The sequence below is a fragment of the Cherax quadricarinatus genome, chromosome 41 (assembly GCF_038502225.1).
Source record: "Cherax quadricarinatus isolate ZL_2023a chromosome 41, ASM3850222v1, whole genome shotgun sequence".
NCBI classification, from domain to species: domain Eukaryota; kingdom Metazoa; phylum Arthropoda; class Malacostraca; order Decapoda; family Parastacidae; genus Cherax; species Cherax quadricarinatus.
Window position 1 is genome coordinate 32,797,140 of NC_091332.1, and position 25,116 is coordinate 32,822,255.

Below are 25,116 nucleotides of genomic sequence, written 5' to 3' on the forward strand. Positions count from 1 at the left end.
TGTACTGACTGATGTTGTAGTGGCCAGGCTTAGGCTTGGTTACATGTACTGACTGATGTTATAGTGGCCAGGCTTAGGCTTGGTTACATGTACTGACTGATGTTGCAGTGGCCAGGCTTAGGCTTGGTTACATGTACTGACTGATGTTGTAGTGGCCAGGCTTAGGCTTGGTTGCAAGTACTGACTGATGTTGTAGTGGCCAGGCTTAGGTTTGGTTGCAAGTACTGGCTGATGTTGTAGTGGCCAGGCTTAGGCTTGGTTGCAAGTACTGGCTGATGTTGTAGTGGCCAGGCTTAGGCTTGGTTACAAGTACTTCTGGCAGTTTGAGAGAAACACACATGATGATCAGACTAAATACAAATTTTGTGGTCAGGCATATGGTCTCTGTCTTGAACACTATGTGCTTAATTGTCCACTTATTGAGGAATAGAGAAATAGACAGTATCTTAAAATAATGAATCCTGTGATACTCCAATACTGAAACTATGTACTGTGCCAAAACAAAAGCATTCACATTGCTAAACTCACAAACTAGTATTTAGTCACTTAGCCATAATACCAACTTTCCTCATAATTTGTAAGATTTTAAAATTAAGAATTAAACTAAGTCTGCCCGAAATGCCTAGCCATGCTAGGTGTTCTAGTGGTACACTCTGTAATCTTTATTTTACTACATGTAAACCACACAATAACCAAATTCTGTAAACTCAGCATTGTAATCCTTATACAGAATAAACTTTGAATTTGAATTTGAATTTGAATGTGACATTTCAAGATATCTTATTAATGAAAATAAGATACCAGATATACTAAGCAAATTTCTTAGATGTGCTTGTAACAGATAAGTGATTTGTAGATATGTAGATATAAATCCAAATGTACTCCAGTTAGCCCTTTTGGGGCCTAGTTCCTAAGCCTTTTGTGTATCCATATGCTCTCGCGCTACCGTCCACAGGATGGATATGGGGTGCACAATAAACTTGCCACTTCGGTGGCAAAATCTAAATCTAATGTTTTCACCCTGCAAATAGATGGGAGGGGGGGTCGTTTGCTTGCCAATATTTTTGTTTAGAGGAAGATATTATGAGGCCTAGTCGATTACAAATTTCTTGAACTTCATTAAGAATAGTACTCATTTTCTTATTACCTGGACCTGGAGTTTACCTGGAGAGAGTTCCGGGGGTCAACGCCCCCGCGGCCCGGTCTGTGACCAGGCCTCTTGGTGGATCAGAGCCTGATCAACCAGGCTGTTACTGCTGGCTCCACGCAAACCAAAGTACGAGCCACAGCCCGGCAGGTCAGGAACCGACTTTAGGTGCTTGTCCAGTGCCAGCTTGAAGACTGCCAGGGGTCTGTTGGTAATCCCTCTTATGTATGCTGGGAGGCAGTTGAACAGTCTCGGGCCCCTGACACTTATTGTATGGTCTCTTAACGTGCTAGTGACACCCCTGTTTTTCATTGGGGGGATGGTGCATCGTCTGCCAAGTCTTTTGCTTTCGTAATGAGTGATTTTCGTGTGCAAGTTCGGTACTAGTCCATCTAGGATTTTCCAGGTGTATATAATCATATATCTCTCCCGCCTGCGTTCCAGGGAGTACAGGTTCAGGAACCTCAAGCGCTCCCAGTAATTGAGGTGTTTTATCTCTGTTATGCGTGCCGTGAAGGTTCTCTGTACATTTTCTAGGTCAGCAATTTCACCTGCCTTGAAAGGTGCTGTTAGTGTGCAGCAATATTCCAGCCTAGATAGAACAAGTGACCTGAAGAGTGTCATCATGGGCTTGGCCTCCCTAGTTTTGAAGGTTCTCATTATCCATCCTGTCATTTTTCTAGCAGATGCGATTGATACAATGTTATGGTCCTTGAAGGTGAGATCCTCGGACATGATCACTCCCAGGTCTTTGACGTTGGTGTTTCGCTCTATTTTGTGGCCAGAATTTGTTTTGTACTCTGATGAAGATTTAATTTCCTCGTGTTTACCATATCTGAGTAATTGAAATTTCTCATCGTTGAACTTCATATTGTTTTCTGCAGCCCACTGAAAGATTTGGTTGATGTCCGCCTGGAGCCTTGCAGTGTCTGCAATGGAAGACACTGTCATGCAGATTCGGGTGTCATCTGCAAAGGAAGACACGGTGCTGTGGCTGACATCCTTGTCTATGTCAGATATGAGGATGAGGAACAAGATGGGAGCGAGTACTGTGCCTTGTGGAATAGAGCTTTTCACCGTAGCTGCCTCGGACTTTACTGTTGACGACTACTCTCTGTGTTCTGTTAGTGAGGAAATTACAGATCCATCGACCGACTTTTCCTGTTATTCCTTTAGCACGCATTTTGTGCGCTATTACGCCATGGTCACACTTGTCGAAGGCTTTTGCAAAGTCTGTATATATTACATCTGCATTCTTTTTGTCTTCTAGTGCATATAGGACCTTGTCGTAGTGATCAATAGTTGAGACAGACAGGAGCGACCTGTTCTAAACCCATGTTGCCCTGGGTTGTGTAACTGATGGGTTTCTAGATTGGTGGTGATCTTGCTTCTTAGGACCCTTTCAAAGATTTTTATGATATGGGATGTTAGTGCTATCGGTCTGTAGCTCTTTGCTGTTGCTTTACTGCCCCCATTGTGGAGTGGGGCTATGTCTGTTGTTTTTAGTAACTGTGGGACGACCCCCGTGTCCATGCTCCCTCTCCATAGGATGGTAAAGCCTTGTGATAGGGGCTTCTTGCAGTTCTTGATGAACACGGAGTTCCATGAGTCTGGCCCTGGGGCAGAGTGCATGGGCATGTCATTTATCGCCTGTTCGAAGTCATTTGGCGTCAGGATAACATCGGATAGGCTTGTGTTAACCAAATTCTGTGGCTCTCTCATAAAAAAATCATTTTGATCTTCGACTCTCAGTCTGGTTAGCGGCTTGCTAAACTAACTAAACTAAACTAACTACATGAATGCCACCTGGTGGTTCACACTTACACTCACTCACCCATTTGACCATAAACAGAAATATTAATCTCAATCTTAAAATAATGAATCCTATGATACTCCAATACTGAAACTATGTACTGTGCCAAAACAAAAGCATTTACATTGCTAAACTCACAAACTAGTATTTAGTCACTTAGCCATAATACCAACTTACCTCATAATTTGTAATATTTTAAAATAAAGAATTAAACTAAGTCTGCCCGAAATGCCTAGCCATGCTAGGCGTTCTAGTGGTACACTCTGTAATCATTATTTAACTACATGTAAACCACACAACAACCAAATTCTGTAAATTCAACATTGTAATCTTTATAGAGAATAAACTTTGAAGTAGTGGCCCAATACTGGACGTTGTTCTCGACTTTGATTTGGCATAGGAGAAGAAATACTTTGGGTTTCTTTCGATTTCATTTATGGCTTTTAGTTCTTCCCGCGATTCCTGACTCCTATAAGATTCCTTTAGCTTAAGTTCGATGCTTGCTATTTCTCTGACCAGTGTCTCCCTACGCATTTCAGATGGTAGAGGACAGAGGATATTCTGTTTGAAAGGTATCCTATTATCCAGCAGATTAGATAGATATATTTACATTTTGCCACCGAAGTGGCTAGTTTATTGTGCCAGCAGAGTAGGCTACCACCACCATTTTCCGCTCTGCGGATAATTTTCTAACAGTCTTTAGTAGGAAGCTGGCTACTGAACTCAGGTGGGGGGGGTGTCCTCTGTGCTGGGCCTTGGCATGGGGGTCCATTGGATCTATTTACAAAGAAACTCTTGTTCTTTTCTGTTTCGTCGGCCAGGTTTGGGCGACATATTATGGTCGTACATCATGAAGCCGGGTTCGGTACGACTAAAGCCGTCAGGGGCCCCTCATACATGGTGAAGCCGGGTTCGGTACGACTTAAGCCGTCAGGGGCCCCTCATACATGGTGAAGCCGGGTTCGGTACGACTTAAGCCGTCAGGGGCCCCTCATACATGGTGAAGCCGGGTTCGGTACGACTTAAGCCGTCAGGGGCCCCTCATAGACACAAGAAACAAACATTGGGATCCTTGTTACCCTCAACATGTATGTATAACTGTATTACTGTTCTTGTGTTGGTTCAATATAATATTTATAACTTAGTATTGTTCTTGTTTTGGTTCATTGTTCGTATTTGTAACATTATTGTGTTGGTTTAGTTCACGTACACGTGATGAACGTCCTTAAAACTGAACCTTGACGGTTCACTAAGTTTATCTATGTACAGGTACACTTATTATAGCTTCTAATTATGTACAAGTACACTTGTCATGGCTTGTAATTATGTACAAGTACACTTATCATAGCTAGTAATTATGTGTAAATTACCCAGTGTAACCCAAGAAACTTTGTGATTTATTTTCATTGGTTCCTTGATATTTCCCTTTGGTCTTTGATATTTCCATTAGATCTTTGATATTTCCCTTAGGTCTTTGATATTTACCTTAGGTCTTTGATATTTCCATTAGGTCTTTGATATTTCCATTAGGTCTTTGATATTTCCATTAGGTCTTTGATATTTCCCTTAGGTCTTTGATATTTCTATTAGGTCTTTGATATTTCCATTAGGTCTTTGATATTTCCCTTAGGTCTTTGATATTTCTATTAGGTCTTTGATATTTCTATTAGGTCTTTGATATTTCCATTAGGTCTTTGATATTTCTATTAGGTCTTTGATATTTCCATTAGGTCTTTGATATTTCCCTTAGGTCTTTGATATTTCCATTAGGTCTTTGATTTTTCCATTAGGTTTTTGATATTTCCATTAGGGTCCTTATTTATCACTGTATTGCTGTTCTTGTGTAGTTCACAGCATAAATGGTCAATTTGTAACAATAATAATAAATACAGTAATAATAAATACAATACAGATAATAATAATAATAAATAATTTTTATTTCTTCAAGACCATGATGCAACTATTGCGGCCCTGAGTTGACGTCAGGGACATAATACGTGTATACAGAAAGAAAGTCCCTGGTTATTTACCTGGAGTTTACCTGGTTATCCAGAGCATTTTGGGCAACTTAGGTTAATTTAGTCCCCAGGATGCAACGCACGCCAGTCGACTAACACCCAGGTACCTACTTACTGCTAGGTGAACAGGGACAGCAGGTGTAAGGTAACTAACACCCAGGTACCTACTTACAGGTAGTTGAACAGTGTTTCACTCATGCTGGGGATTGATCCTGGGCCCCTCAGTGTGTGAGCTGAGAATGCTGCAAACTGAGCTGCAAGCATGTGCAGTTCACAGTTTACAATATACTATTAGTCAACAGTTTTCATTAATGACTTCACAGTTTGTAACATTAACCAGATCATAGTTTTTTTTTTTTTTTTTTTTTTTTAACAAGTCGGCCGTCTCCCACCGAGGCAGGGTGACCCAAAAAGAAAATACAGTGGACCCCCGCATAACGATCACCTCCCAATGCGACCAATTATGTAAGTGTATATATGTAAGTGCGTTTGTACGTGTATGTTTGGGGGTCTGAAATGGACTAATCTACTTCACAATATTCCTTATGGGAACAAATTCGGTCAGTACTGGCACCTGAACATACTTCTGGAATGAAAAAATATCGTTAACCGGGGGTCCACTGTATTTTGATCATCATTCAACCCTTTCACCTCACTCACACATAATCACTGTTGACTGTGCTAATTAATCAATTCAAAGTTTGCAGTACAGGTGGGCCTCGCTTATACAGCAGGTTAAGTTAATTCAAAGTTTGCAGCACAGGTGGGCCTCGCTTATACAGCAGGTTAAGTTAATTCAAAGTTTGCAGTACAGGTGGGCCTCGCTTATACAGCAGGTTAAGTTAATTCAAAGTTTGCAGCACAGGTGGGCCTCGCTTATACAGCAGGTTAAGTTAATTCAAAGTTTGCAGTACAGGTGGGCCTCGCTTTTACAGCAGGTTAAGTTAATTCAAAGTTTGCAGCACAGGTGGGCCTCGCTTATACAGCAGGTTAAGTTAATTCAAAGTTTGCAGTACAGGTGGGCCTCGCTTATACAGCAGGTTAAGTTAATTCCAAGTTTGCAGTACAGGTGGGCCTCGCTTATACAGCAGGTTAAGTTAATTCCAAGTTTGCAGTACAGGTGGGCCTCGCTTATACAGCAGGTTAAGTTAATTCCAAGTTTGCAGTACAGGTGGGCCTCGCTTATACAGCAGGTTAAGTTCTGGGCCACTGCTATAAAATAAAATTCGCTGTAAAGTGAAATGTACCTTTTTTTCACTTTCTGATGCATACATAACCGTGATAATTTACACTATGACATACTAAGTGAGCAATAGAGGTAGGCCTAGAAAATGCATACACAGTACACACATTACTTGCCTTAAAATATTTTCATCCTTAGCTGACAGTGAGTGATGAATATATTTATTGTAGGAAGTTCAAATAAATGAAGAATGGTGTATAATTGAAAACTGCTGCATTAGTGAAACACTGTAAAGCGAAGCACTGTAAAGCGAAGCACTGTAAAGCAAAGCACTGTAAAGCGAAGCACTGTAAAGCGAAGCACTGTAAAGCGAAGCACTGTAAAGCGAAGCACTGTAAAGCGGAGCTGCCCTCTATAAGTTCACAGTTTGCAACATAATCAGCTAACAGCTTGCAACATAATCAGCTAACAGCTTGCAACATAATCAGTTTGCATTGTAATATGTTCACAGTTTGTAACATTATCACTTCACAGTTTACAGTGATACAGATAATAGAGGTATGGGTGTTTGTGGGAAACAATCAGGTTGCAGCATTAGGGTTAAAAACAGCAGTTATTACCAGGATACCTCAGGGATTTGTTTAAAAGACAATATTCAGAATAAAAATGCTAGTAAAGGCAAATCAATTGATCAACAAACAGAGAGAGATAGTAGAGGGCAACGAGTGACTAGCTCTACAGGTTTACTATACAAATAGTAGGAGTCTAAGAAATAAGATAGATGAGCTAAGATTACTTGCAAGTGTAGGTAATATAGATTTTTTTTTTATTATTATTATTATCACACTGGCCGATTCCCACCAAGGCAGGGTGGCCCGAAAAAGAAAAACTTTCACCATCATTCACTCCATCACTGTCTTGCCAGAAGGGTGCTTTACACTACAGTTTTTAAACTGCAACATTAACACCCCTCCTTCAGAGTGCAGGCACTATACTTCCCATCTCCAGGACTCAAGTCCGGCCTGCCGGTTTCCCTGAACCCCTTCATAAATGTTACTTTGCTCACACTCCAACAGCACGTCAAGTATTAAAAACCATTTGTCTCCATTCACTCCTATCAAATACGCTCACGCATGCCTGCTGGAAGTCCAAGCCCCTCGCACACAAAACCTCCTTTACCTCCTCCCTCCAACCCCTACCCTGCCCTTCTTCCACTACAGACTGATGCACTCTTGAAGTCACTCTGTTTCGCTCCATTCTCTCTACATGTCCGAACCACCTCAACAACCCTTCCTCAGCCATCTGGACAACAGTTTTGGTAATCCCGCACCTCCTCCTAACTTCCAAACTACGAATTCTCTGCATTATATTCACACCACACATTGCCTTCAGACATGACATCTCCACTGCCTCCAGCCTTCTCCTTGCTGCAACATTCATCACCCATGCTTCACACCCATATAAGAGCGTTGGTAAAACTACTCTCTTACATTCCCCTCTTTGCCTCCAAGGACAAAGTTCTTTGTCTCCAAAGACTCCTAAGTGCACTACTCACCCTTTTTTCCTCATCAATTCTATGATTCACCTCATCTTTCATAGACCCATCCGCTGACACGTCCACTCCCAAATATCTGAATACATTCACCTCCTCCATACTCTCTCCCTCCAATTTTATATCCAATCTTTCATCACCTAATCTTTTTGTTATCCTCATAACCTTACTCTTTCCTGTCTTCACTTTTAATTTTCTTCTTTTGCACACCCTACCAAATTCATCCACCAATCTCTGCAACTTCTCTTCAGAATCTCCCAAGAGCACAGTGTCATCAGCAAAGAGCAACTGTGACAACTCCCACTTTATGTGTGATTCTTCATCTTTTAACTCCACGCCTCTTGCCAAGACCCTCGCATTGACTTCTCTTACAGCCCCATCTATAAATATATTAAACAACCACGGTGACATCACACATCCTTGTCTAAGGCCTACTTTTACTGGGAAATAATTTCCCTCTTTCCTACATACTCTAACTTGAGCCTCACTATCCTCGTAAAAACTCTTCACTGCTTTCAGTAACCTACCTCCTACACCATACACCTGCAACATCTGCCACATTGCTCCCCTATCCACCCTGTCATACGCCTTTTCCAAATCCATAAATGCCACAAAGACCTCTTTAGCCTTATCTAAATACTGTTATTGGTATAACAGAGACCTGGTTCAACCTGAAAGATAGAGAAATTCCTTCTGAATGCAACATACAGGGTTATAAATTATTTCACACTGATAGGGTCAACAGGAAGGGTGGTGGAGTGGCGATGTATGTCAGAGAAAATTTAAATTGTTGATATAAGATTAGAAACATTGAACACATAATCTGTTTGGCTACAGTTTCTCAAGGGTTGTGACAAATTAATTTTGGGTGTGATTTATAGGCCCCCAAACCTTGATAGGGAGTGCAGTAAGCTATTATGGGACGAAATTCATAAAGCATCTAGATATGAAAATGTTGTGATAATGGGAGACTTTAACTTTAGACAAATTGATTGGAACAATATGACAGGAAATCTTGAGTCTAATGACTTTCTTGATATGGTTCAGGATTGCTTTTTAGAACAGGTTGTGACAGAGCCAACTAGAGGAAACAGTCTGCTTGACTTGGTTCTTGCCAACAAAGTCACTAATTAATAATCTAGTTTCAATATATCATTGAATTACAGTGGAACCTCAAAAATCGAACGTATCACATATCGAACGTTTCAAAAATAAGACCATTTTTTCGGACAAACTGTGTCCCTATTATCGAACGCGCCCCTATTTTGGGACCGCCGAGTACGGGACCTGTCTGCTGGCCCGTTCTGTCCGTGTTCCCGCGCAGGCGCCGTGAGCAGTCTAGCTTTGTTTATGCTTGAGTGAACACTAACCTGTGATCTCATTCACACATTTTACGATTATTTAATTGTGTTTAGTGCTTGTGGGGCTGTGAAATAAGCTCCCATGGGCTCAGAGAAACTTGCTGGCAGTACCCCTGTGGTAAAGAAAGTGAGAAACACCATAGATGTGAAGAAGGAAATAATATAGAAGTATGAGATTGGAGTGAGACTTGTTGAGCTTGCCAGGATGTACAGAGGGCTGTGGACAGTTATTTTGTGAGACAGAAACAGACGACTGTGGACAGTTATTTTGTGAGACAGAAACAGACGACTGTGGAGTTATTTTGTGAGACAAACAGACGATTGTGGACAGTTATTTTGCGAGACAGAAACAGACGACTGTGGAGTTATTTTGTGAGACAAACAGACGATTGTGGACAGTTATTTTGTGAGACAGAAACAGACGACTGTGGATAGTTATTTTGTGAGACAGAAACAGACGACTGTGGAGTTATTTTGTGAGACAAACAGACGATTGTGGACAGTTATTTTGTGAGACAGAAACAGACGACTGTAGACAGTTATTTTGTGAGACTGGGGTCCAATGACTCTCAAGCTGGTCCTAGTGGCATTAAAATACAGAGAAGTGAAGCAACCCCAGAGGGCTTTGATACCGGAAGTCCTCAAGGAGGGGGGATTCTCTTTCCAAACAATAACCCCAACTCCCTCTCTCCTCCTCCCTATCTTCCAGATGCCATCACCAACCTTCAATAAAGGTTAGTAAAAATGTTATTTTATATTACTATACATAATTAAAGACTATAGCATTTGTTGTGTGTATGTAAAACTGTAATTAATCTCTATAAAATGTATTTTTTTGTGAATATTTTTGGGTTTCTGGAACGGATTAATTGTATTTCCATTATTTCTTATGGGAAATATTGCTTCGAATTTCAGACTTTTCAAATTTAGAACTAGCTCCTGGAACGGATTAAGTTCGAAATTTGAGGTTCCACTGTATTGCTTCATCTTTCGGCCGTTTTGAGTTTAGGCCTAGCTTGTGGAACGAATTATGGCCGAAACTAGGAGTTCCACTGTACATATTATTAGTCTGTAATAAATATGATAGGTGGATAACCTTTATTGATAGTAATAGTATAATTATACAATATTTTATAGTGCCGTGAGGTACACCCATCCACACATCATTGTGAGAGCCTTCTCCCTCTCCTATAGCTCCACCCACCTCTCGATATAATGTCAGTTTCTATTAATTTGGGCATCTTTATCATGCTTCTACATACATGTATTTATGTTATACCTAATATGATAGGTAGATAACCTTTATTGATAGTAATAGTATAATTATACAATATTTTAAAGTGAACATAGAAAAGAGTAAGGTGATGAGGGTATCAAATAATTTAGATAAAGAAAAATTGAATATCAAATTGGGAAGGAGGAGTATGGAAGAAGTGAATGTTTTCAGATACTTGGGAGTTGACGTGTCGGCTTATGGATTTATGAAGGATGAGGTTAATTATAGAACTGATGAAGGAAAAAAGGTGAGTGGTGCGTTGAGGTATATGTGGAGGCAAAAAACGTTATCTATGGAGGCAAAGAAGGGAATGTATGAAAGTATAGTAGTACCAACACTCTTATATGGGTGTGAAGCTTGGGTTGTAAATGCTGCAGCAAGGAGGCGGTTGGAGGCAGCGGAGATGTCCTGTCTAAGGGCAATGTGTGGTGTAAATATTATGCAGAAAATTTGGAGTGTGGAAATTAGGAGAAGGTGTGGAGTTAATAAAAGTATTAGTGAGAGGGCTGAAGAGGGGTTGTTGAGGTGGTTTGTTCATTTAGAGAGAATGGATCAAAGTAGAACGACACGGAGAGCATTTAAATCTGTAGGAGAAGGAAGGAGGGGTAGGGGTCGTCCTCGAAAAGGTTGGAAGGATGGGGTAAGGGAGGTTTTGTGGGCGAGGGGCTTGGACTTCCAGCAGGCGTGCATGAGCGTGTTCGATAGGAGTGAATGGAGACGAGTGGTATTTGGAACTTGACGATCTGTTGGAGTGTGAGCAGGGTAATATTTAGTGAAGGGATTCAGGGAAACCGGTTATTTTTATATAGCCGGACTCGAGTCCTGGAAATGGGAAGTACAATGCCTGCACTCTAAAGGAGGGGTTTTGGGATATTAGCAGTTTGGAGGGATATGTTGTGTATCTTTATACGTATATGCTTCTAAGCTGTTGTGTTCTGAGCACCTCTGCAAAAACAGTGATTATGTGTGAGTGAGGTGAAAGTGTTGAATGATGATGAAAGTATTTTCTTTTTGGGGAAATTCTTTCTTTTTGGGTCACCCTGCCTCGGTGGGAGACGGCCGACTTGTTGCAAAAAAAAAAAAAATCTCCTTGCGGCATAAGGTAGCATCAGCTACTGAGACACTGCTGGCTTCTTCCTCTGCTGTAGCTCCACCCACTTTGTAACAATGCCAAATGGTGAATTAAATGCATATATTAAAAATAAAAAACAAAAAGGAAACTCCAACTTGATAACATTGTTTTAATTTCCATAACTCTTACATATTACAGAAAACAATAAAAAAGTAAAATACACATACAGTACACTCATTACTTGAAATATTTGTAGTCTTAATGTAGGGTGAGCGGTGAGTATCGTAGAAAGAGGAAGAACAACAAAGAATGGAAGAAGTACAAAAGAAGTTCACAGTAAAGGGGTTAGCTGGTGTGTTCATCTGTGTGTTTACATTTTCGGTTGGTGTATCTTGTGGCAGCTTAATTAAGAAATGATTAAACTCAGTGAACAAGGTATGTCAATGATAATAATAATTATTATTAATAATAAAATATATTAATCCCTCTGGAACCCTTTAAATGTCATACGTATTTTGTATAGGTTTGGTAGCTGACATTTAAAGCACTCCAGAGTGTTATTTTTATTATCACACTGGCCGATTCCCACCAAGGCAGGGTGGCCCGAGAAAGAAAAACTTTCACCGTCATTCACTCCATCACTGTCTTGCCAGAAGGGTGCTTTACACTACAGTTTTTAAACTGCAACATTAACACCCCTCCTTCAGAGTGCAGGCACTGTACTTCCCATCTCCAGGACTCAAGTCCGGCCTGCCGGTTTCCCTGAACCCCTTCATAAATGTTACTTTGCTCACACTCCAACAGCACGTCAAGTATTAAAAACCATTTGTCTCCATTCACTCCTATCAAACACGCTCACGCATGCCCGCTGGAAGTCCAAGCCCCTCACACACAAAACCTCCTTTACCCCCTCCCTCCAACCTTTCCTAGGCTGACCCCTACCCCGCCTTCCTTCCACTACAGACTGATACACTCTTGAAGTCATTCTGTTTCGCTCCATTCTCTCTACATGTCCGAACCACCTCAACAACCCTTCCTCAGCCATCTGGACAACAGTTTTGGTAATCCCGCACCTCCTCCTAACTTCCAAACTACGAATTCTCTGCATTATATTCACACCACACATTGCCCTCAGACATGACATCTCCACTGCCTCCAGTCTTCTCCTTGCTGCAACATTCATCACCCATGCTTCACACCCATATAAGAGCGTTGGTAAAACTATACTCTCATACATTCCCCTCTTTGCCTCCAAGGACAAAGTTCTTTGTCTCCACAGACTCCTAAGTGCACCACTCACCCTTTTCCCCTCATCAATTCTATGATTCACCTCATCTTTCATAGACCCATCCGCTGACACGTCCACTCCCAAATATCTGAATACATACACCTCCTCCATACCCTCTCCCTCCAATCTGATATCCAATCTTTCATCACCTAATGTTTTTGTTATCCTCATAACCTCACTCTTTCCTGTATTCACTTTTAATTTTCTTCTTTTGCTTACCCTACCAAATTCATCCACCAATCTCTGCAACTTCTCTTCAGAATCTCCCAAGAGCACAGTGTCATCAGCAAAGAGCAACTGTGACAACTCCCACTTTATGTGTGATTCTTTATCTTTTAACTCCACGCCTCTTGCCAAGACCCTCGCATTTACTTCTCTTACAACCCCATCTATATATATATTAAACAACCACAGTGACATCACACATCCTTGTCTAAGGCCTACTTTTACTGGGAAATAATTTCCCTCTTTCCTACATACACTAACTTCAGCCTCACTATCCTCGTAAAAACTCTTCACTGCTTTCAGTAACCTACCTCTTACACCCTACACCTGCAACATCTGCCACATTGCCCCCCTATCCACCCTGTCATATGCCTTTTCCAAATCCATAAATGCCACAAAGACCTCTTTAGCCTTATCTAAATACTGTTCACTTGTGTTTTTCACTGTAAACACCTGGTCCACACACCCCTTACCTTTCCTAAAGCCTCCTTGTTCATCTGCTATCCTATTCTCCGTCTTACTCTTAATTCTTTCAATAATAACTCTACCATACACTTTACCAGGTACACTCAACAAACTTATCCCCCTATAATTTTTGCACTCTTTTTTGTCCCCTTTGCCTTTATACAAAGGAACTATGCATGCTCTCTGCCAATCCCTAGGTACCTTACCCTCTTCCATACATTTATTAAATAATTGCACCAACCACTCCAAAACTATATCCCCACCTGCTTTTAACTTTTCTATCTTTATCCCATCAATCCCGGCTGCCTTACCCCCTTTCATTTTTACCTACTGCCTCACGAACTTCCCCCACACTCACAACTGGCTCTTCCTCACTCCTACAAGATGTTATTCCTCCTTGCCCTATACACGAAATCACAGCTTCCCTATCTTCATCAACATTTAACAATTCCTCAAAATATTCCCTCCATCTTCCCAATACCTCTAACTCTCCATTCAATAACTCTCCTCTCCTATTTTTAACTGACAAATCCATTTGTTCTCTAGGCTTCCTTAACTTGTTAATCTCACTCCAAAACTTTTTCTTATTTTCAACAAAATTTGTTGATAACATCTCACCCACTCTCTCATTTGCTCTCTTTTTACATTGCTTCACCACTCTCTTAACCTCTTTCTTTTTCTCCATATACTCTTCCCTCCTTGCATCACTTCTACTTTTTAAAAACTTCTCATATGCTAACTTTTTCTCCCTTACTACTCTCTTTACATCATCATTCCACCAATCGCTCCTCTTCCCTCCCGCACCCACCTTCCTGTAACCACAAACTTCTGCTGAACACTCCAACACTACATTTTTAAACCTACCCCATACCTCTTCGACCCCATTGCCTATGCTCTCATTAGCCCATCTATCCTCCAATAGCTGTTTATATCTTACCCTAACTGCCTCCTCTTTTAGTTTATAAACCTTCACCTCTCTCTTCCCTGATGCTTCTATTCTCCTTGTATCCCATCTACCTTTTACTCTCAGTGTAGCTACAACTAGAAAGTGATCTGATATATCTGTGGCCCCTCTATAAACATGTACATCCTGAAGTCTACTCAACAGTCTTTTATCTACCAATACATAATCCAACAAACTACTGTCATTTCGCCCTACATCATATCTTGTATACTTATTTATCCTCTTTTTCTTAAAATATGTATTACCTATAACTAAACCCCTTTCTATACAAAGTTCAATCAAAGGGCTCCCATTATCATTTACACCTGGCACCCCAAACTTACCTACCACACCCTCTCTAAAAGTTTCTCCTACTTTAGCATTCAGGTCCCCTACCACAATTACTCTCTCACTTGGTTCAAAGGCTCCTATACATTCACTTAACATCTCCCAAAATCTCTCTCTCTCCTCTGCATTCCTCTCTTCTACAAGTGCATACACGCTTATTATGACCCACTTCTCACATCCAACCTTTACTTTAATCCACATAATTCTTGAATTTACACATTCATATTCTCTTTTCTCCTTCCATAACTGATCATTCAACATTACTGCTATCCCTTCCTTTGCTCTAACTCTCTCAGATACTCCAGATTTAATCCCATTTATTTCCCCCCACCGAAACTCCCCTACCCCCTTCAGCTTTGTTTCACTTAGGGCCAGGACATCCAACTTCTTTTCATTCATAACATCAGCAATCATCTGTTTCTTGTCATCCGCACTACATCCACGCACATTTAAGCATCCCAGTTTTATAAAGTTTTTCTTCTTCTCTTTTTTAGTAAATGTCTACAGGAAAAGGGGTTACTAGCCCATTGCTCCCGGCATTTTAGTCGCCTCATACGACACGCATGGCTTACAGAGGAAAGATTCTTTTCCACTTCCCCATGGACAATAGAAGAAATAAAGAGGAACAAGAGCTATTTAGAAAAAGGAGAAAACCTAGATGTATGTATATATATATGCATGTGCGTGTCTGTGAAGTGTTACCAAAGTGTAAGTAGGAGTAGCAAGATATCCCTGTTATCTAGCGTGTTTATGAGACAGAAAAAGAAACCAGCAATCCTACCATCATGCAAAACAGTTACAGGTTTCTGTTTCACAGTCATCTGGCAGGACGGTAGTACTTCCCTGGGTGGTTGCTGTCTACCATAGCTGCTATAAAGTTGTTAACTGCTGTCTCGTTATGTAGTCTAAAGGTTACTTTAGTAATGTCTTGTGGTAGTTTGCCCAGATTAGTTATGAGAAAGGTTGGGTAGTTGTCTGTAGTGTTGTCCGTGATTATGCCTGATTTTAAAGGGGATATGGTGTTTGTCCAGATGTGGTCTATTAAGGAGATGCTTGTCTTGGAGATTCTTGTAGGCTTAGATATTGCTGGTAGCAACAGGCAGTTACTCATTGTGTTTGTGAATTCAGTTACTTGTAGGTCCTGGTTGTGTAGTATGTTTATGTTGAAATCATCTGTTAGTAGTAGGTGGTCTTTATTCATGTGTGCATCAGTAATCATGTTTCCTAGTTTTTCACTAAAGTGATAAATGTTTGACTGTGGTACTCTGTAGATGTTTATAACTGTAAGGGGTTTTTGCAGGTCTTTTGATTTAACCCTTTGACTGTCGCGGCCATATATATACGTCTTACGAGGTACCGTGTTTGACGTATATATACGTACTCATAAATTCTAGCGGCTTCAAATCAAGCAGGAGAAAGCTGGTAGGCCCACATGTGAGAGAATGGGTCTGTGTGGTCAGTGTGCACCATATAAAAAAAATCCTGGAGCACGCAGTGCATAATGAGAAAAATAAAACTCCGACCATTTTTTTTAATTAAAATGCCGAATTTGTGGTCTATTTTCATATAGTATTTATGGTTGTATTCTCATTTTCTTGGTCTCATTTGATAGAATGGAAAACATATTATAGAAATAGAGGTGATTTTGATTGATTTTACTATAAAAAGAACCTGGAAATGGAGCTCAAAGTCGGGGAAATGTTTGATTTTTGCCAATGTTCAAAAGTAAACAAATGATGTCATTATCCAATAAATGTCCAACTAGCCATTCTAATATGCAGTCATGAATGGGTTGATGTTATTTATACAATTATTACAGTATTGCAGTAGTCTGCATAATAGTAAGTCTTCTATTTTTTGTTTGAATAAAAATTCAAAACAGAAAGCAAGAGTAATATCAGAGGGGCCTGGAGACATGACTGATGAACAAAGAAAATTTTATTTTAGAGCCAGGAATGTCTGCATTGTTCATTCTGGACCTTATTTTGAAATTGTCATATTTTTTAATTTTCGTGAAATTGGCCAAATTGCAAATTTCTGACCACATTATTGGGTAGTTGAAATCGGTAAATGGGCAGTTTCTTGTACTCAATCGATAGAAAAAATGGAGTTCTAAAGAAATAGCTATGAGTTTGGTCGACTGGAGCAATGGAATTAGCCGAAAATAGGGCTCAAAGTGGGCGAAATCGCCGATTTGTAAATATCGCCAAGGTCGCTAACTTCGCGAGAGCATAATTCCGTCAGTTTTCCATCAAATTTTGTGTTTTTGTTGTCATTACAATCGGGAAAAGATTCTCTATCATTTCATAAGAAAAAATAATTTTTTTTTTTTTTAAATTTTGTGACACCAGGAGACACCTCAGGATTGGGGGTTGCGACAGTCAAAGGGTTAAATTTGGCTATGATATATTCTCCATGTTCATCCCTTGTGCAAGATTTATTGATACATTCGAGTTGATTTGAATAGTATATAGCTGTTCTTCCCCCTTGCTGGTCTGTTCTACAGTTGTGTATGGCCATGTAGCCAGGAATGGTATAGAAATCTGTAATATCAGGTTTAGGCCAGGTTTCTGTGAGTGTGATGATTGATATATTGGACTGAAGGGAACTGAGTAATGCTGTGAGGTCATCATAATGTTTGCACAAGGATCTGACATTGTAGTTAAAGATGGTTATGTTATTGTTAGCACTCAGTAATGTCTTTGCTTGGTCTGCTGTGTAGTAATTACAGTTACTGGTTGATTCATGTAATTCATTTTGTAAAAAGTTTACATCAGGATCTATGCCTGTAATCATAGGATGAGAGTAATTTTACAAACTAGATTTTCTAAGTAAAATGATATAAGATTTATATTGAATCTACAACTAGACTTATGACTAAGACACCATGATTAATCTAAAATTTGTAAAAATTTGAAAGAAAAAGGGATTATTACAGAATTGATAATTCAGTTATACACTTAAGTATCTAATAGCACCTTAATTATTTTAACAAGTGAGTTTATGAACTACAGTAGATATTTACAGTTAAAATAAAGGAGCTAATGGATATAATAGTAAAAGAATGTATTAAAAGTAAAATCAGTAGCACCTGAGGTAGTCTATAGCACCTGGAGTATTTTAATGGCAAAATAGTGAACTTATTACACTTTAGCACCTGAGAATAGCACTTTGATTATTTTAACAATTGTGAATATATGACCTGAGGTAGTTATTTAAAGCTAAAATAAAGGAGGAAATTTATAAGGGACTAAATTAAGTAATGGTGAACAAAGTTCAATGGACAGATAGTCACTTTGATATAATATTGATTTGGGAGTAAGATCTGATTTGTAATGTATAATAAGTTGAGCAATTAATTGCACTTTAAAAAGTAGAGAAATATGAGGTAGTTGGTACTAGCTAGCAAAAGATAGTTTTGGGACTCACACAATAATGTAATTGGAATTTACACTAATTGCTCATACAATATAAAGAGGATTAAATTAGTAGTGGTAAACTGAATTAAATGGACAGGTAGCAACCATGAATAACATTAATTTGGAGTAAGATTTGACTTGCAACACAAAATTATGAGCAATAAAAGCAATTAAAAAGTAAAAAGTATTTTAGGTAGCTGGTATTAGCTAGTAAAAGAAAAAAAATAATAATGCACAATAATGTAATAGTAAATAATAATAATGCACAATAATATAATAGTAACGTACACTATATGCACCACACGTATATACAGTAAGGCCCCGCTTTATGGCGTTTCGCCTTACAGCGTTCCGCTAATACGGCAATGTCAAATTATGACCAAAATTTGCTATACGGCAAGCAGTCTTTCAAATACGGCGCCCCCCAACCGGTTTGTTTACATTTTCCGTGACCACATCTATTATGTCAGGAAACTTTCCAAAATTTCAAGTGTTTTAAAGTTACTGCATATTTTATATGTACTCTGATAATTATACATATGTGTACCTGTACCTAAATATACTTACACACTGTGCTGGTGTGCAGGTACACATTAAAATCGCTAAGTCTCTCTCTACTCATGATGCCAATACTACGTAATAATAATAATCACTCTTGGGCACACTAAATGTCTTATTTTACATCAATATAGGCATTTTCATTAATCCATCTATGATATTTTCCTCAAAATTATATATGAAACCCATTACATAGCATATAAACGTGATACATACACTCAGAATAAAAATTGATGTAAATATGAGATTTGTTTACAAAGCAGCTGTGTAGGTAGTGTCGGAAGAATTACGTTTTCTCTAGTCAAACTGGGGGATAACTGTAGAAAAATATTCTTTTTGTATGCCTTTACTCTGTATAGCAATTCACGACCCTTGTGGGTTTAGTGCTTTTTATAATAAATAATAATAATAATAATAATAATAATAATAATATTATTGTTATTATTATTAATATTAATAATAATAATAATATTATTATTATTATGGGAAAATACTAGTAAGGAAAACATCAACAGGACAACAATATACCATCTCAAATGAACACGATTTCTCTACCTTCCTTAGAAAAGCTGACATTTCTGTAACAGATTAGATAAGTGCCCTTAATACATATATACGTGTGGTACATATAGTGTACGTTACTATTATATTGTGCATAATTATTTTTATTATTTTTCATCACTAGCTAATGCCAACTACCTCCAATACTCTATACTTCTTTCTTACTGCTATTAATTGCTCATAATTTTAAACTACAAGTCAAATCTTACTCCAAATTAATAATATTCATTATTCTTACCTGTCCATTTAATTTTGTTTATCACTACTTGTTTTTTTAGTCACTTTTCATTGTGTATGCAATTAGTGTATATTCCAATTACTTTTTTGCAAGTACCAAAACTATCTTTTGCTAGCTAGTACCAACTACCTCATTTTTTTTACTTTTATTGTGCAATAAACTGCTCAATTTATTTAATATTACAAATCAGATCTTACTCCTAAACCAATATTATTTCATAGTGACCACCTGTCCATTTAACTTTGTTTACCATTACTTAATTTTAGTCCCTTATATATTTTCTCCTTTATTTTAGCTTTATATAACTACCCTAGTTTATATATTCACAATTGTTAAAATAATCAAGGTGCTATTCTCAGGTGCTAAAGTAGAATAAGTTCACAATTTTGCCATTATATTCCAAAGCTCATTATTTGATTACCACTTTATTGTTCACCACAACTTATATTAGTCCCTTTTATATTATTATTTTATACTATAATTCTAACTTTAAAGAATTACCTTTATAGTACTACCTACTATCATATTCCCAAGCTCCATTATTTGATCATCACTATATTTGTATTAGTCCCTTTTATATTGTCTCCTTTATTTTAGCTTAAAAAAAAAAAAAAAAAAAAAAAACTACCTTAGCTCATTATTTTACATTTGTTAAATAATTCAGGTGCTATTTTTTAGCTTAAGACTATTTACTTTGTTTTATACTTAATTCTAACTATAGATTCACTACAAATCTTATGATTACAAGCATTGATCCTGATACCAATCTCTTATTTAATGACTTAAATGAATCAAACAGTTACTGTAATTACTACACTGCAGAACAATCAAAGGCACTTCTCAGTGCCAACAACAACATAACTATCTTTAACTACAATATCAGATCTTTAAGCAAGCATTACGATGACCTCATAGCATTACTAAATTCCTTACATGCCAATATGTCCATCATTACACTAACTGAAACCTGGCTAAAGCCTGATAGTACAGATGTCTATGCCATTCCTGGTTACACAGCCATACACAACTGTAGGCCAGACCAACAAGGGGGTGGCACAGCCATATACTACTCAGACCAACTAGAATGTATCACTAATACTTGCACAAGGGATGAACATGGGGAATATATAATAGCCAAATTCAAATCCAAATACCTACAAAAACCTCTCACATTGATAAACATCTACAGAGTTCCACAGTCAAACATTAGCCAATTTAGTCAAAACCTAGGAAGTATGATAACTGATGCACGCATGAACAAAGATCACTTACTACTCTCAGGTGACTTCAATATAAATCTCCTGCAAGACCAGGACCCACACGTTACTGAATTCACAAACACAATGAGTAACTGTATGTTGCTACCAACAGTAACAAAACCTACAAGAGTTACAGAGACTAGTGTTTCCCTACTTGACCACATCTGGACCAACACCATATCCCCTTTAAAATCAGGCATAATTACAGATAATACCACAGACCACTACCCGACTTTCCTCATAACAACTCTTGGTAAATTACCCCAAGACACTACTAAAGTCACCTTCAGACTTCACAATGAGGCAGCCATTAATAACTTCACAACAGCAGTAGCAAACATTGACTGGCACACTGAGCTAGAAATCTATACAGATATTGACGAATGTATTAATAATTTTCTAAAAAAGACCCAATACCTCTATAACAAGCACTGCCCTAAAAAAACTAAACAGATGACAGCTAAGAGACTGAACAGTCCCTGGCTAACACCCAGCATTCTCAAATCCATAAATACAAAACACCAATATGAAAAACAGTACAGAATGGGTCACATAACCAGAGACCAAACAAAACGTTACTCGTCAATCCTAACCAGCCTGATAAGAAGGGCAAAAAAATTGTATTATGAGAACAGATTATCCAACTTACGAGGTGATATAAAAAAGACCTGGAAAACCCTATCAGAAATTCTGGGAACAAAAAAGATATCACGAAATAGCGAAATAAAATTAGCAAAATCAGATGAACCCCAACTCCCACCAACAGAAACAGCAAACAGACTCAATGATTTCTTCTCCACTATAGGACAAAACCTTGCCAATAAAATCCCAAGCTCAGATACCCCACCAAATGACTACCTCACCGGCAACTACCCGAACACACTGTTCCTAGCTCCGACTAACCCATACGAAGTCTCCCTTATTATCAACACACTAAAAAACAAGGCAGGAGATTTAAATACCTTACCACCCTTTATATACAAAAAAGTGTCACAAGTGCTATCACCAATCATTGCAACACTTTTTAACAAATCCATTGAATCCTCCACCTTCCCTACAGTACTCAAAATAGCAAGGGTCACCCCGATCCACAAAGGAGGAGACCAAACAGAGTTGAATAACTATAGGCCAATATCCAACTTACACCCTCTCTCAAAAATCTTCGAAAAATTAATTCATAAACGAATCTACTCCTACCTTATCTCCCAAAACATACTCAACCCCTGCCAATTTGGATTCAGGCCTAATAAAAATACTAATGATGCTATTATACACATGCTAGAACATATATACACTGCAATAGAGAAAAAAGAAGTCCCACTGGGGATCTTCATTGACTTACGTAAAGCTTTTGATACAGTTGACCATGACTTGCTCCACGTAAAATTGTCACACTATGGTATAAGAGGGCACTCCCTCAACTACCTCAAGTCATACCTCAGCAACAGAAGCCAATATGTGTATGCAAATGGGGCAAACTCCTCTGCACAACCAATTACAGTTGGTGTCCCACAGGGAAGTGTCCTTGGCCCTCTTCTCTTTCTCCTATACATAAATGACCTACCAAATGCTTCGCAATTACTCAAACCCACACTATTTGCAGATGACACTACATACGTCTTCTCCCACCCGAGCCCAGTCACGCTAGCCAATACTGTAAATACCGAATTACAGAAAATATCTACCTGGATGAGAACTAACAAACTTACACTAAACATTGACAAAACCTACTTCATTCAGTTTGGTAACAGAGCTACAGATGTCCCTCTTAACATAATGATAAACGGATCACCTATCACAAAGCTAACAGAGGGAAAATTCTTAGGAATCCACCTTGATAATAGACTCAAATTTCATACACATATACAACAAATTTCTAAGAAAATTTCCAAGACTGTAGGCATACTATCGAAGATACGGTACTATGCTCCACAGTCAGCCCTCCTGGCCCTATATCACTCTCTTATTTACCCCTATCTCACCTATGGAATTTGTGCATGGGGCTCAACAACAAGTAACCATCTCAGACCACTAATTACCCAACAAAAGGCTGCAGTTAGAATGATAACAAATTCTCACTATAGGCAGCACACTCCACCAATATTCAATACACTAAACCTCCTCACCATACAAAACATCCATACTTACTACTGCACCTATTACATACATAGAACACTTAACTCTGATATTAACCCTCCCCTCAAACATCTCCTTGCCAACCTCAACAGAACACATGACCATAACACAAGGCACAGATCACTCTTTGATGTTCCTCATGTCCATCTCACACTATGTAAGAACTCAATGCACATAAAAGGCCCTAAAATCTGGAATTCATTACCTGTAAATATAAAAGAAACACTACCTGTTTATAAATTCAAGTCTCTTCTCAAAGATCACTTACTCACCCAAAACCAAATAAATACTGAATAACTGAACCTTATAAATTGTATATCTTAAATGTTTCTCACAATTATATCACATAAATGTTAAACCTAAAACCCAATCTAACTTTATTATTTTTTAAATACACTACCTAACAGAATACTCCATTCTACTGAATGTACAACAATGCATACAACCATATGACCTGTCTTTGTAATACTCACTTGTGCTTTATAGTAACCTGTTTACATTAATGTTTTATCACTGATTTCATCATTGCTTAGTTAATCTTAAGTTAATTTTAAGCCAGCCCGTAATGCTATGCATAGTATAAGTGGCTTTGGCATACTGCTCTTACCTGTATTTGTTGTACCTCTGTATGTGCGCTCAAATTTTTAAATAAATAAATAAATAAATAAATAAATAAATAAATAAATAAATTATTATTAATATTATTATCTTCATTCACTCTAAAAATGGTGTGTTGCTGTTTGTTTATTCTGAACTAACTTGTACAACTTGTACACAATGTAAGAGTATTTGTATTGTGAGGTAATTATTATTAAAATAAAAAAATATTGAGGTAAATGTTTTACAAACTCTTACAAATGGACGTTAATGAACTAAAAGTAGACACATATTAATACGCATTTATTTTGCCTGACCAAGTGATCGTCCACTACCTGTTCAGTTTGTGTTCTTACAATGTCTCACCTCTGTATCTCGTTCTGTCTCTCGTTTACTCTTTCGTTAACTAGTTGGCTCTCATTGACGATGGCGTCTAAGGTTAGCCGTAATAAAAAGAGAAGTCATAAACCTCTTGCTTTAAGTGCCAAGTTAGAGGATGATGGTGTGCCATTCAGATTTTATTCAATAAACACCCTGCCACTCACCTCTCACACATTAACCCTTTGAGGGTCGACAGGCCCTCTCCAAGACTCGTTCTCAGGGTCGGCCAAATTTAAAAAAAAAAAAAATTCTCATGAAAAGATAGAGAATCTTTTCCCGATCATAATGACACCAAAAATATGAAATTTGATGGAAAACTTACGGAATTATGCTCTCGTGAAGTTAGCGGTCTCGGCGATGTTTACGGATCGGCGATTTTGCCCACTTTGAGCCCCATTTTCGGCCAGTTCCACTGTACTAGTCGACAAAAAACATGAATATTTCACTAGAACTCCATTTTTTCTATTGAATGAGTGCAAGAAACCACCCATTTACCAATTTCAACTATCCAGTACAGTGGTCAGAATTTAGCAATTTTGCCAATTTCACACAAATTTCGAAAGATGCCAATTTCTGAATAGGGTCCAGAACAAACAAGAAATACATTCCTGGCACTAAAATGACATTTCCTCTGTTCATTAGTCACGTCTCAAGGCCCCTCTTACATTCTTTTGCTTTCCACTTTGAATTTTTATTCTCACAAAAAATAGAAGATTTACTGTTATGCAGACTACTGCATTAGTGTAAAAAATGGTATGAATCATATTGGCGCACTTGCAAAAGAATATTAGACTCACCAGTTGACGTGTATTGGACGCATAGCATGATTTGTTTACTTTTGAACTTTGGTAAAAATCGAACATTTCTGCTACTTTGAGCTCAATTTCAAGGTACTTTTCATTGTAAAACCAGTCAAAATCATCTCAATTTCTATGATATGCCTTCCATTCTATAAAATGAGACCAAGAAAACTAGAATACAACAATAAATACCATACGAAAATACAGTGCAAAGTCGCTGTTTTATTCCAAAAAAACGGTCAAAGTTTTTTTTTTCTCATTATGCACTGTGTGCTGCAGGATTTTTTTTATACCATGCACACTGACCACATAGACCCATTCTTTCATATGGAGGCCTACCAGCTTTCTCCCACTAGATTTGAGGGCGCTAGAATTTAGGCGTACTAGTACGTCAAAAACCCTGGGTCGTAAGCCGTACTAGTACGTCCAAAGCCCTCAAAGGGTTAATATTAATATTTTAAGGTAAGTAATAAGTG

The 25,116-nt window shown here is 38.3% G+C and overlaps 1 protein-coding gene across 1 annotated transcript in view; it reads left to right on the plus strand.

The window, feature by feature from the left end:
* The window catches only part of LOC128695781 (zinc finger protein 271), a 120,383-nt gene that overhangs the window by 84,364 nt on the left and 10,903 nt on the right, over positions 1 to 25,116 (plus strand). Inside the window, exon 4 of the transcript XR_011393055.1 lies at positions 3,782 to 4,048. The gene's annotated coding sequence lies outside the window, so the exon portion shown is untranslated. The remainder of the gene's footprint in view (positions 1 to 3,781; positions 4,049 to 25,116) is intronic.